At 42.3% G+C, this 14,729-nt stretch overlaps 1 protein-coding gene across 7 annotated transcripts in view; it reads right to left on the bottom strand.

Moving 5' to 3' along the window:
- Positions 1-3,625, bottom strand: part of TSPOAP1 (TSPO associated protein 1) — a 3,238,928-nt gene extending 3,235,303 nt beyond the window's left edge. For all 7 annotated transcript variants that reach the window (XR_013608584.1, XR_013608585.1, XM_078679480.1 and 4 more), the window contains exon 1: positions 3,471-3,625. The gene's annotated coding sequence lies outside the window, so the exon portion shown is untranslated. The remainder of the gene's footprint in view (positions 1-3,470) is intronic.
- Positions 3,626-14,729: the final 11,104 nt, after the last annotated feature.

Raw genomic sequence — 14,729 nt, 5'->3', positions numbered from 1 at the left:
GCACTAGGAGACAATCTACGAATTACGTGGTTCTTACAGGGTTGGCATATGGTATTCAATAGGAATGGAACCCAAGATGGGAATGCCTTCACGTTAGGATTAGGCTAAACTTGTAGGTTGACATGAAGGAGATGGGAAACACTCAAAGAGAGAAGGCTTACAGGTTTATACTCTAGGGCAGCAGTTCTTAACCTTGGTCTGACGACTCAAATGGGTCCGCAAGTCCTACTCAGGGGGTCAGAGACTATACAACATCAGAAATATTAAAATTAATAAAAGATGTGCGACGGACAGGGTGCATCTGGGAAAAGATTGTTGTTAGGATCATAAAAAGGTCTACTTTTGTGAGAGAGCTCAACTTATTGGATTTACAGTGCTTCCGACATATCAGCAGGGATCTGACAATAGAGCAGTGGAGGAAGGGGTGCTATTGACTTCATGGAGACCTATATTCTGGGGAAACCATCACATTTCAGAGCTTCGAGCACACTAAATGGTATCTTGCAGACTGGTTTACAGTGACATTTGGTCATGCTAATGTACAATGCTATGAAGTTGGATAGGTCCAAGTCCATTCTTAAAGTCTGGTGGCCCCAAGATGTTAACATAGGTACTCAGGTGACAGAAAGAATGCGACCAGGCTTGTAAATCGGTCACGAGTGTCTTGGGTAATACCTACTTTAAATGAATACATTTTAATTTCCTACATCGCACCTACCTATCACCAATCACATTTTGCAAGATATTTCCACCCAGGTTTGCCAGTTGTCTAAGATGTGGGGTAGATGGAGAGACTTTTCTACATCTGGCATGGACATATCCAGGAGTAGTAGACTTCTGAATAGAGGTCATCGTGAGTTTGCGCAGTGTGATAGGGATTTTGATTTCTTCTCTTTCCCAGTTATGTTTGTTAGGGGTTATAGCCGACTACGGCACAAAAAAAATTATGAATTCTTACAGCCGGCACTCCTTATAGCAAAACGAGGCATGCCATTAACTAGTTAAGTAAGCACCAGCCAACACCAGACCTGGGGTCAGGGACATAATGGAGTGGGCGCTGGCTGAAGAGACCCATATTAGAATATCCAGACATAATGACAATGTGGCAGATAATCTGGAAACCTGGGCGGAAATCACGCAGGACCTTGCAAAGGTGTTACATAATAGGACACAGTCTACATCAGATAGGTCGGGGGGCAGTAACTGAAGGAACGCTGGCAAACTGTACACTCCCACAACATGATGCGAGCCACAGGCCTTGCTTAGTGCATTCAGCGTTTCATGGATATGTATTAAAAATAATCTGGTGGAGATTGTGGCGTGGTGGGAGGGGAACACAGGCATCTGCAGCATTGATGTTGGGACAATCAATAAGGATGCAATTTGTGTGCTCTGTTGGATTTATTGGAAAAAAAAAAGAAAAGAAAACTTTTAAAACTATAAACATAAAAGATGAAAAATATTACAGGTTTTCACATTTTCGATATTTGATTGAGAATTAAACAAAATATTAGAGTGTTTGTTTGGTGTATAATTGTGTTATTATGAAGTTCTGGATACCAGAAATTGCTTACACCAGGGGTCCCCAGCTTCCAATATTGACACAGTGAGGAGGAGGGGGGGGGGGGTGACCAGGATTTCAGTAATGATTCACTGGGCGTCCACATAAGTCAATAGGTTAAAAAACGCTGCTCTAGGGCGTATACTCCCTAAGAGGAAACACAATGAGGACAGCTCACATACCTCTTAGAAACGGACAGCCGTTTAAGACGGAATTTACAACTTTTTGAGGAGGGACATTCGCTGGAGGACGACATTATAGAGAACTCATCCCAATATTGGAATGCAATCAGGCACGACTCTGTAAAGGTGTGAAAATCGCTCGGAGAGTGGCCTTACATTCTCAAAGCAGACTAACAACTTCTGGAAAGGAAAGTGTAAATGTATCAGTGAAGGGAGTAGCACGGATGGAGGATTGCTTCACAGGTAGTTGAAAACTTTCTGGGTGGCTGTTACTGTGAAAGTAAGACTCAACGAGAACTAACTATCTCAAGATGAAAGACTATATCTGGGAGGTGATTAAGATGAAGACAATTATGGGCTGGCCTTACTCGGAACATACAGATTGCCTGCCCCGTGGCCATATAAGTGCAAAGTAGCCCCATGCCTTGTATGTTGCCTGCAGCCAGACCAGTTTTTTGCTCGTGCACTGCGTTTTTATAGAGCAAAAAAAATGCCCCAGAACTAAACGTACAGCCATTTTAAAAGCCAGCATTGCCTGTAGCCACCACGTTTGGCATAAGGTTGCCTGGCAGTTCTAGTCTCCTAAGTGACAGTATTTGGAAATGAGAACATGAAAGTCATCTGTGGTCAGTAAATACAAGCAAACTGATATTGGTGGTGGGGCTGTCATCAGTGTCCGAGATCGATATACCCGACCGACTTAAACTCCCATGGAAATGGAGACTGGCAGGCTGAACAGTATTAGGGCTAAGAGTGCATGATTGGACAGCTGACAGTAAGTCTAAGGCAGGGTAGTAGTCTCTGGAACAAGCTGGCTGACAAGCTTTTGGAAAGATGCCACTCTTTGAACAGTACAAGAGACTAGCGGTCTCTGGGCTGGTGGACTAACTCTGCTGGGAAACGAACACAATATTGTGCGTACTATTTCTAGGCAGGGAAGCTGACAGTGTCTGGGGAGTCCACTTTTCCTGAGAAAGGGAGCCGGACATTTTATTCAAACATGGCATTCTGAGGAGCAGACACTCCTGGGGCCAGTGGAGATTTGAGCTGAAAGGCTAGAATGAATCTCTATGGGATGCAGCGCAGACTGCTTCCGGTTAGGGTACGTAATTAGTAGAACTGTCTTTGTTAGTGGAAGGCTGACACCAGTAGCATTGGCAGGACTCTCAAGTTTCCCATGTTCACGGTTGAGTAGGTTGTCCAGAGTTATTTCTTTACATTCTGAGACATGTGACTGAGATCAAAAGGACTACATATCCCAAGTTGCAAAGAAAATAAACTACTGACGATTAGCTACTCAAGCACATAATTGGTAAACAGCAGAGTTACGCGTAGCAAGAATACAGTGGACCCTAACGCAAGAAAAGCAAATAGGCCCCCGATACCCCGGGCTATGTAGCAAAAAGGAGCCACACAGGGTGCAGGAGCCGCGGTGCCAGTTCACCTACTTCACTACAGACAGTCACGTCCTGTCACTCTACTGGAATTGGAGACCGTAGCTTCCTGGGAAAAGGCACTTTCCCTGTTTAAACCGTGATACTACAGGTCTCCCCCTGGTGAAAAGACTGCCAAAGACTGAGACACTCGCAGTCTCTTGAAGCCTGACACATTAAGGAAGCCTAACACTCTTCTATTCCCACAAACCCTCGCTTCTTTCTGTGTGTCCATTGATAAAACGCCGCCTGTATTCGCCAAAGCCCCACCTCCCTTTTCACTCATCATCTTACCGATGTTTCCTTTTCAGCCCCTGGCACCGAGCGCGCCTGAAAGTAACGGAAACTAACGGCCACGGAAAGCGGACTCGCGCTGGGCCAGGCATGGGAGAAAAGCAGCGCGCGCAGCTCGCACGGACAGGACCGCGCTCATTCAGAATGAGATGGGTGCGCAATCTGGCGCCCTCCACTGGGCATGCGCGACGAGCGTGAGGGGCTGAAGCCTACGCCAAAACAGGACTGCGCGTGCACGCTTAATTGACAACGTTACCGCTACGGCACAGCCACCTGAAAACAAAAGCCTACTCTCTGATCGGTCAACCCTACACCATCCCCCACAGGTGCACCAATCTGCTCACTTTGTTTGGCCCACCGTTCTCATAATAGATCACCTGACAGAACATAAAGGGGAATTGCAGAAGTGTAGTATCAGATTAATAAACCGGTTTTTAACAAGGCATCAAGTAAATGGTTTATTCACCAATTATCCAATAGGCCCACAGCAGGCAGTTACAATTAAGATACCCTCTCCAGCAGTATGTTCTAATGGCATGAACATTCTACCACTCACCTATTAATACAACATTAAGATTCTCAACCTTAATGAAACTGCACATTCTATGCTTTACACTTACTATGTTCTACTCACTTGGCAATACAACATCTCCTTTCCTTAACAGAAAAAACCCTACCCTAAAGTAGGCACTGATCCAGCGGGTTACCAGCAACAGGTAATCTAACACCACATACTCACCCGGGCCCATAACTTCAATTCACAACACACTGGCAATAGCCGCTGGGGTCATGTTTTTATAATTCTCTAGCTTAGTTATTTCTATTCCCAAACTAATCTTTTCACTGATCAAAAAGTTTGTTCCTCTGGTCAATGGACCATTAGTTGAACTAGTTGATGGTGAAATGACACATGATTTCAATATGCTTACACATTGGAAATGATCACAGAGTCGGGATGAATTTAAAGTTTTATCTCAAATTAATTCCTGTGAACCACTTAAACAGTACAGAACAAACTCCGTCTCTCTCAGGAAGGAAGTTTTCAAATAATCAATCAAAATGCATTCATTTATACTTTGCAATGACACTGCATGAAAGGAGAGGATAGAGAGAACAGAACATAAGATATATTTATAATTGCTGAGAATGGTGTGAAAACCAGCTCCCAGGCCTAGGAATTGGTGAGGGTCCCCCAGGAAGGATCTAGCGAACAAAGGCTTCAGGACAGGAATTAGGACACCAATCAGGACAGGACAGACAACCTCTCTATCACCGAAGCTTGCGTAGTACCCCTCTCTGACAGTTTCTTCCGCCTCGAGATTCTTCTGCGATCTTTTTCTAAATTAATTTGCTTAGTTAATTGGTTCAGCAATTCGATTCTTCTTCAGCATCTCTGGCGTCCGACTCTGTGTTCTTCAGACAGCATCCCAGCCTCAAGCTTCAGCATCTCCGTGTGCAGACTCACTAACTAACTAATGCTACCACAATTATACCTTTCTGTATGCTAGTACCACCCATTAAGCTTTCAAACTTACGAAAATACTAACTCTGATTGGACAGGCCAGGGGAGGTGATCATCACACCATGCTTACATATTATTCTTTGCAGTCAGCTCTTTAATAAACCGATCCCCTTAATTCTTTATTCAAACTTTATTTCCTACCCGCATTCACAATGTAATTGTCACAAATTATAAAACATTCTGCAGGTTCCCATGCATTTCGGTGGACTGTCGTTCCGGTTCTCAGGACAGTATCCACTGAAAGCCTTGGATGAAGTTCAAGTTGACATGGTGTTGATCCAGCGCAGCTCTCTAAAAAACCTTCAATACCTATTCCACTTAACTCAGATGAAACTACTATCTACTCCACGGTGGGGCCCATAATACCGCGAGTTACACACATTCACATACATACGCATTGCATCTGAATCAGCGACGAGGTAGAGCTGCTGGTTAGCGGGGTACCTAGGTTTAAATTTTATACATTATATACATTAGCTTCTATTTTATACACCAACATGTTACCTGGAAAACTCTATACCAAGGCACTCCACTATTTGGTCAATGGATCATCTAGTGGAAGTTAGTTGATGGAGACCAAGACCAGCTTAATCATAGCAATCCAAATAAAACATTAGCATTTGATTCTGGGGGTCTCTAATTGGCAGAGGTAAGTACCTTAGACCAAGTAGGGACCCTTGCTTCTAGTCAGGGTGAAGGAATACACACAGTAGATAACCCCTGCTCCCCCTCTAGGTAGCTTGGCGCGAGCAGGCAGGCTTATCCCCAAGGCAATGTGTATAAGAAATGCACTTAACACAAACAATGACTCCCAATCCACCACAAACTGAGACCACACAGGTAAGTATATTTATAAAAATATAGCTTTATCTATTTGCAGCAATTAAAAATCAACAATACACAATGGTTGCTTCTATGAGAAAAGATTGCACTTAATCTTAATGGTTGCACTGGTAGTTAGGAAGTTCTTAGATAAAAATTAGTCTCAAGTCTCTTAAAATCAGTAGTACAGATAACGCTACTGAATTATCTCCAATCAGCTCTTAAAACATGTAAACCAAGCAATGCCAGCAGGTAAATAACTTTATACACTGGCTCTTCAAACCACTGAGCCCCAGCCAGGGCGAGCACGCCTCACCGGTAGTTGCTAGCGCCTTCGCGCTGCTCCGAGCTGACTTCCCCTAAGCCCCGGCTGGTCCGGCAGCCCTCCGCCTGCTCTCAGCACTCCAGGGAGCGGCGGGGAGCTAGCTCGGCTCTCCGAGCAGGGACGACAGGCAAGGGGCAGGGATCGCTTCCGGCTCCCTCGGCGAGGGCGGGTCACTCTTTCCCCGGCTTCGGGGGCAACACACGGCTTCGGCGACATCCTCGGGGGTCCCGGTTACGGGGACCAATCACTGCGCGGCTCGGCAGGCGAGCCTCTTGGGTGACGACGTGGCTTTGAGTGGAGCAATCAGCAGGCCGCTCCCCACGCCGAGCTTACCGCAGACCGCCAATCACAGCGCTGCGCTCGGACGAGCTCGCCGTGTCGTAGGGGCTTCTGCGGGGATCAGCCAACCAGAGCGCGGCACCTCACGAACAGCCTTCAGTTCATAGCCAATCAGAGCGCGGGTCTTTCAGGCAAGCCTCCCGCAGCCCGCCAATGGCAGCGCGGCGCCGCGGAAGAGCTTCGTACTGCCAGCCAATCCCTGCGCGGCGTTGCTGAGGGGGCTCGTCCTTCTCAACCAATGAGAGGACAGTTTCTCCGATCTTTGTTCTCCGTGGTCCCGGCGAGGCTTCTCAGGCAATTTCAGGCCCCGGGCTGCGGCGGTGATCAGCGGCCCGGCAGTTTCGGGGTCGTAGGAGGCGGCAGGGCGCTCGGGGTGTCACAAGGACCTTTTGGGCACTACCTTACATTTACTACATTTACATTTACATTTACCTCACGAAGGGGAGCACCACGAGCCCCCGATCTGCAGTCAGAATGTGCCGATGAGCACAACGTTCTCCCACACGGCCACCAGTCATTAATCACGCACCAAGCAGCGGATGAGCACGATCTTTACGGCGTTTCTTGGTAGTTTCAAGGGAACCTTTTGACCCTGGGTTCCAGGACAGGAGGCCAGCTCTATTCAGGCCCTTGGAGATTCCTTGGTAGACACAGCACACAGCAAAGTCTTTGTAGGTCAAGCAGGCAGGGTCACAGCACACAGCAAAGTCCCTCTTCTCCTCAGCTTCAGTTGGTCAGCAGAACAGGTCAGCCCTTAGAGCACACAGCAAGGCAATCTTCCTTTAGTTCTTCAGCAGTCCTTCTTCCAGCTGAGGTTCTTCTTGATTGTAGAATCTAATTTTCTGTTGTCAGGGGTCCTTCTCTTATACCCCTAAAAGTCTTTGAAGTCCTTTGAAGTCTTTGTGCAAGGGAGCCCTGAGCCCGGTCTAAACCAGTTCTGGGTGTTGCTGGAGCACTGGGGCTTTCCTGGCTTCCTTCTTTCTTTCAGTATCAGGGACAGAGGTGACAGTCCCCCAGCGGGAGGTGGAGCCAGCATTGTGGTCAGGCAGGCACAGCCCTATTCACTCCCAGGTGCTATCTCCTCCCACTTCCCTGGCAGCAGATGCATCCTTTCATCCACGGGCTGACTCAGACAACCTCCTGGGGGCTCTGCAGCCCTGTCACCCTCAAACCAGACAGTCAATCCACAAGCAGGCCCAGGCACACAGAATGGTTAGACAAGAGAACAGCCACTTTCTAAAAAGTACTATTCTCAAACACAGGATTTAAAAACAACCTTTACTAAAAGATGTGTTATTAAATTCTGAGTTCAGGGATATCAATCACTTATGTCCCATTTTGTTCCTATGAGAAGGTAGGCTGGTATCCATTGTGACCAGCCTCCCCCATGTTATTCTATGGAGCAAGATAACCTTACAGCAGTGAGCACACAAAATGGCTGCTGCTCACTACCAGAGCATGTGACCTGCACTAGTACATGCTCTACCTTACCCATACACTGCACCCTGCCCAGGGGGGTACCTTGAGCCTTCCATAGGGGTGTCTGATGTGCACAGACAGGGAAGGGTTAGGCCCAGCCAGTGGGGACACTGGCCAGGCGGACATGGCAGTCCACTGACTGCACACAGGCACTGCGCTGGCAGGCCTGAGACACCATTTTAGGGCTACTTATGTGGGTGGCGCAATCTGCGCTGCAGGCCCACTAGTAGCATCTGTCATCACCAGCCCTGGCACACACAGTGCACTTTACTAGGGACTTCATGGTGAAACAAATATGCCAATCAGGTATACCCAATCAATATGACAATTTACATAGGGAGCACTTAAACTCTGGCACTGATCAGTAGTGGCAGAGTGTCCAAAGCATCTAAACCAGCAAAAACGAAATCCAGCACAGCATAAAAAATACAGGAGGCAGAGGCAAAAAGATGGGGGAAAACCACGCCAAGGGTGTCAGGTCTAACACTATAACTTAATTAAATGAAACACAACTCAAGTTTAAAATTTTAAAAGGTAATTTTATCTATTCATTTAGGAAACTAAAGTTTATTTTATTCAAATGAACAAAGTTTTAGCCATTTATTTATTACAGGTTAAAAGGAAAAAAAAATTAGAAATCATATCACCTAACTCCGTCATGAGAGAATAACGAAGTTGCATGAGTCTCAATCTGCCTCTCTATTCTTCTTAACACCTCAAAATAAAATCTCTGCAATTGGTCATCTTCATTGCTCCCAAAAAGTTAAAGTCCAACATTTTTTCCAAACTCTCTAGCACCATAAAAATCAATCAAACCGACAGCATGTTGTGGTGCAAAATAAAATCAGGAGCAAGCTTCTTTCATCCTTTTCGAGCAAGACCTTTTGTACCCTTTTTCACTAACTATCTGACTAAAATTTAAACTTTTAGGGTCCATATTTTATTCTTATTGGTCCAGCAATGGGGTTACAACGATCACCTCACTTATCCTTGGCAGAACCGGTTTTCCAAAATGCACAGTCATTTTACTTTTTCTCATAGATGTCGTCTCCGTTTTTTATTTTGTCATTCCATTCAGTCAATACATTCATTACATCGCTTTTCCGTTCCCATGTGGTTCAGATGCACACAATTCTTGGCAACCTCTTACACTCCTGGGTCAAGCTGGCCTTGACATCAGTCCCTCAATGTACTAGGCATTTTCGCTGAGTTTGTTCTCTGTTCATGCACATGCGCACAATCTCTCAGCTTCATACAAACGCTAACACAGCAGTCAGCGACCATTTTTCAGCACCCAGGCTACATAGCCCTCAATGAGAACTAGTGCGAAAACAAACACAAATAAAACGTTAAAATATAGAATGATTATTTTCACTGTTAACCACCCATTTTTCTAATATTCCCATTAGTAAATTACCTAGCTGAAGCACATAAACACACATAGCTTTATATACTTACCAACCACGTTCATTTTCTTTTAGCCATGATAAGACAGACACGTTTACAAAAGCAAAACACATACATGCAGTTTTCTTATTATAGCACTATAATAGTATGACTCGTTCACAATTGTTAATAATGAATTCATTTGCAAATCGCAGTTAGTACCCACATGTAATGTTGGTATCTAAATGCACTATTGTTGGTTAATTATTCATGCTTCACACGATTCGAGTGATTATAGGTATGCGAGTATAATTTCACAGGGGTTAAACAACATTTTTTGTCTCACCCCTGCTCCATCAACTCCCCCCTTTGGTTATTTTGTCACCAAGCAATCCACTTACAAAATTTTCTTTACAAACATGTTTCAGGCTCTTTCAGCATTAGACTTTAGTATCTTTAATAATTTGCCCTCTTGAATCTTCCATTATTTTGTTATTCAACTCATCAAGTTCAATTTCACCCATTTCACATTCTCTCTGAATTCTCTTTTCCATATTTCTTTTTAGTTTTCTTTCATCTCTTTTTCGTCTAGTACAAACAAACGCTAATCTTATCAGTATTACTATCATCACTATTATACTTGCAGGTATTAGTATTTTCCCTATCAGTGAACTACCTATTTCTGCAAACAATTTCTTTATATCGGAACAACTTTTACCAAGTTTCTCTAGAACACCGTCAACCTCCAGTGGGATAATCTCTTTATGCAATTCAGTAATGTTTTTAATATACCTTTGTATATTCTGACTTTTATCTGGAATATAAGTACAACAATGTTGCACTTTCAAGTTCAAGTTCAAAAATCTTTTATTCGATTGATCATTTTGATAATCATAAAAAGTACATCATAAAAGTTATATACATCATCATAAAATCACGTTATTACATTACAAGTTAAAAATATTAAAAAAGATTTATCTTTTAAATCCATGTACAAAATTAATACAGTTAAATCCATGTACAAAATTAATACAGTTAATCAAAGATTCAGTTAGACGTTGTTCCTATAGCTTTACGGATTGTTAGACAGGATTTCAGAAACATCGCTACATCCTTTGCCACATATTGTGTTTCTAGTTGTTGTAGTGCTAAAAATGCCGGGCGACAGGTCCTCAACCTCATCTGGCGCAACAGTGGAATAATCCAACGTTTACGCGTTTGATCATAATAACGACAAAACAACACAACATGAATAGTCGTTTGAGGGGAGACCTGATCACAAGGACATTTTACTAAGTCGTGAGACCAATTTAACACTGTTGGAAATGTGACCAAACGGAAAAACAAGTTAAAACGGAACCTGGTTAGTAGGTATTTTTCATGATTTGATATATAGAATGTGAGGTAGGGCTGAATACCTCGGGACACTTGGATCATCATTACTTGAACATTTGATTGTTTGGCTACTTCGCCAGAGAGACGCAATTCTCTTAAGTGATTGAGACATTGATGTTTCAAAGCTTTTCTGCTTATCTCTGTTATAGAAGATGGCTCAGTAAAGTAATGAATAAGATCCAGGTCCTTCAAGAAATTGGCGACATACTTTAACCATGGAATTCTTTCCCAAGATGTCAATTCTAAACATTCTGAGATCAGGGCACGTGTTAAATGGCATTGTGGCTTGGTCCAAATACGGTGCCATAGGAGAATTGGTTGACATTTAATATTGTCTACGAGGTAGTCAATACCAAGCTCAATATGGCATCCGTATGTAGGGGCGCTCTGTGGGAGTGCCAATAGATATTTTGCAAAGCCATTTTGGATTTTTTGCAAATCATTGGTGTTTGCGTAGCCCCATACACCTGCTCCATATGTTGCAGTGCTGTAACATTTCGCTAGATAAATTTTAAGCAACACAGATGGAGTTGGTTTGCCCAATTTCCTGGAGAAAGAAACGAGGGCAGAAGTTGCTCTCTGGTAAAGCAGTTTTCTGCATACCATCGCCCTTTTCCAGGTTAGCTGGTCATCAATTAAAATACCTAAGTAGGGGTATTCCCTAACTCGTTCAAGCTTGATTTGCTCAATAACTAGATGTTTGGAATTTTTTATCTTAGGCCCCGTATACATGACGAAAGTCTTACTCTTGTTCACTTTTAGCCCTAACGAGAGCATGAAATTACAATATTTGTCCAACTGTTTTTGTAGCTGAACTAGGGTTCTGGCGAGAATGACGGAGTCGTCAGCATAAAGTAGTGCTGGAATAGGGCGGTGGTTGATGGTAGGTAGATCCTGGCTCCCTGCACTTTCAATATTCCACAGACTCCTCCTTCTTTTGCCAATAAAATATCAAGAGCAAGTCTATATTGCATTACCATTGATCTCATAGCAACCAATTCAGTGTTTACCATTAAGAATCCACCTGCTGTACTTGTTGATAAATGATCCACTATCGTTGATAATTTCCGAATTTTGTTGCATTAAAAGATATACCCACTGCTGGTATCAGTGCACCAAAAATGTCACCTACACTTTCTAGAACAGTTTCTCTTCTCCTACGCATTAATGGTTTACCTATTTCATGAACTCCATTAGTACCTCTATTGACATAATTTTTTTTAAGAAAGACCAAACCTAGGTAGCAAGTCCCGTACCAATGGTGTGGCAATCTATAATAAGCTTTGTTGTCGCAAATGAAGTACAATCCAGGAAATACATGATCTTTTCCACCTTTAAATCCCCATCCCCCAATGATTCTGTGTCTTTGCAATTACTTGCTCCCACAAAATAATTATCATACTCTGTATTGTCTCTCCTAATCCAGAACTTTCCTTGTTGGGGAAGATCTATTCCCAATGCAACATTCGTCTCTCGTTTTACAAAATTTTCTTCATCAAAACTAAATTTAGATGGCTTCAATTTATTTGCAGTAGCTTTCCTTTGATAAGCTAATCTTCTGTCTTCTGCCATTTCCAAAAATGATTTTTCTGCCTTTTTCAATTTGCTTGTAAGATTGTTGGTGTATGCATATTCTATCGTCAGTTCATCAATTTCCAAGAATAATTCTCCTAAAACTTTTGCAGGTTTTACTTTGTTCATCCTATTTACTACAGGAACTTTAGCAAACATTCCATCAACATCTGAATAGTAATATTCTAATTTGCCTGTCTGATCAAACAAACTAGCTATAACACTACAAGTCATTCCATGTGTCAAAGGGAGGTGATGTAATGTCACACCCTCTGATACAGATGTAGGCAACTGCATACAATACTAGCAGTCTTGTACATCCATAGTTTCTACATATTCTTTCAATAATCTAGAGAAAACATTCTTAGAGAAATCATTTATAGATCTGTCTTTGTGTAATTCTGTTTTGTCTATCAGTTCTACATCATGTATTTTCTCACTTCTATTATCAATACTATTTCTATATGTATGTTCAAAACTTGAATTAAAATTGCTAAAGTGATCCATATAAGCATTAATGAAGCAGTGTATATCAAATACATTCTACACCATTTACGTAATATCACACATTTGGATAAACTATTAGAAGGCATTTTTTTTCTCAGTCGCTTGTAATGTCTTTTTGCCACTTTCCCACACAAAAATATGTCATTTTTTTAAATATGTTCCAAATATCTTCTTCCTTTATTTCAATCAGTCTTTTCTTTCCATTTGCCACTTAAATTTTCTTTAGCTTTGAAATAACAGTTTCTTTTCAATGTCTTTTACGTCTGTCATTCACCAGAGTCACTTTGAGCTCCTTGATTGCTTTCAATTTCTGGTATATCAGGCACAATACATACAACAATTCAGGTGATCTATATTTCTGATTTGGTCTCCTTACACTTTTGGGGCTTTGCAAAATCACCTTATTTTTCTCCTTTTGGCCTCCTTGGCTAGAAATTTCATTTACTACTTCTTGTGGTTTTCCATTTCCATTTATCAATTTGAATTTTATTTCTTCAGGCCAAATATCTCCTTTCTTGAACTTTTTATTTGCTGGTTCAATTTCTTTTCTTTCAACTTTCCATGCTGTTTTTCTTGAACTTTTTCTCAAAGTACTTTCTCCATCACTTTCATCAGATTCAGTTTCAGATTTGCCTTTACTTCCTCGTATTTTGAACTTTATTGTTTCAAACTCAGTCTCTGATTCTCGTTCCTTTTCAGTCAATTCAGCTCATTTGCAAGGAATCTCTTTATAACTGGTACTTAGAATCTCATCCTCATCGTGAGTTATTTCCTTTTCTCCAGTTTCAAGATCAATATTCCTCTTTTCAGAACTTTCTTCTTGACCTTTAGACCCTTATCTTTTACCAGTTTTACTCTGTTTTTTTCACTGTTCAAACTGGTTTCTCCTTTTCCCAGATTTCGACTTTCTTGTTGATCTTCAAGATCTGAGATTTCAATTATTTCAGTTTCTGCCTCTGATGCTGAACTTGTATCATATATTTCCGGATGTCGTGATCTTTCTTATCTGGAGCTTTATCAACAGTTTCTTCTGCACCAGAATCTGAATCTGACTCTGCTTCTGGTAATTCTGGATTCTCAGGGTCAGGTACACGAATGATATGGCTGGCAGGCACCCATCTTTTAATTCCAGCACACTTTACTGCAGTCGTACATACCAGAATCACCTGTCTCGGTTTGTCCCACCTTGGAACTACACAGTTCCTCCTCCTGTGTACCTTTATTCGGACCCAATCTACAGGACATAAATCATGGGTTGGATTCTGTTTTTTTGTACACGCATCTGTTCCAACCTGGTGAAACACATAATCAACTGTGTCAGACAGTCCTCAACAGTAATCCAATATGATATCATCATTTATTGCTAGCAATTTGTTGACAGGTACAAATGCTTGTCTCATTATTCTTCCATCAGAATTTCATGTGGACTTAAACCAGTCTTTCTGTCTGGAATGCTTCTCAATGTCATTAGAACAAGGCCATTTCAATCCAGTTGCCAAACACATTTTTCCAAGTCTATTTTTAATTGTTCCATTTACTTGTTCAACTACCCCAGAAGCCTCTGGTCTGTAGGCACAATGCAATTTTTGTTGAATGTCCAGTGCCTCATAAATTAACGAGATTAGTTCATTCGAAAAGTGTCTCCCTCGATCGGAATAAATCGTTACTGGAAATCTGTACCTGGGGATCACTTTTCTCAATAATAATTTAGCAACAGTCAGAGCATCATTTCGCTTTGTTGGGAAAGCCTCCACCCATCTTGAAAATTGACAAATGATTACTAAAACATACCTCAGCCTATTGCAAGGGGGCATTTCTATAAAGTCTAACTTACTGCAATTGTGTGAAAGGACCACCCTCCCGTCCTATGGTTCCCAAATTCACAACAGTTTTTCTTCCTGGATTCAATTGT

This window comes from Lissotriton helveticus, chromosome 3_1 (genome assembly GCF_964261635.1).
Source record: "Lissotriton helveticus chromosome 3_1, aLisHel1.1, whole genome shotgun sequence".
Taxonomy (NCBI): Eukaryota; Metazoa; Chordata; class Amphibia; order Caudata; family Salamandridae; genus Lissotriton; species Lissotriton helveticus.
This window is presented reverse-complemented; position numbering and strand designations above follow the sequence as displayed.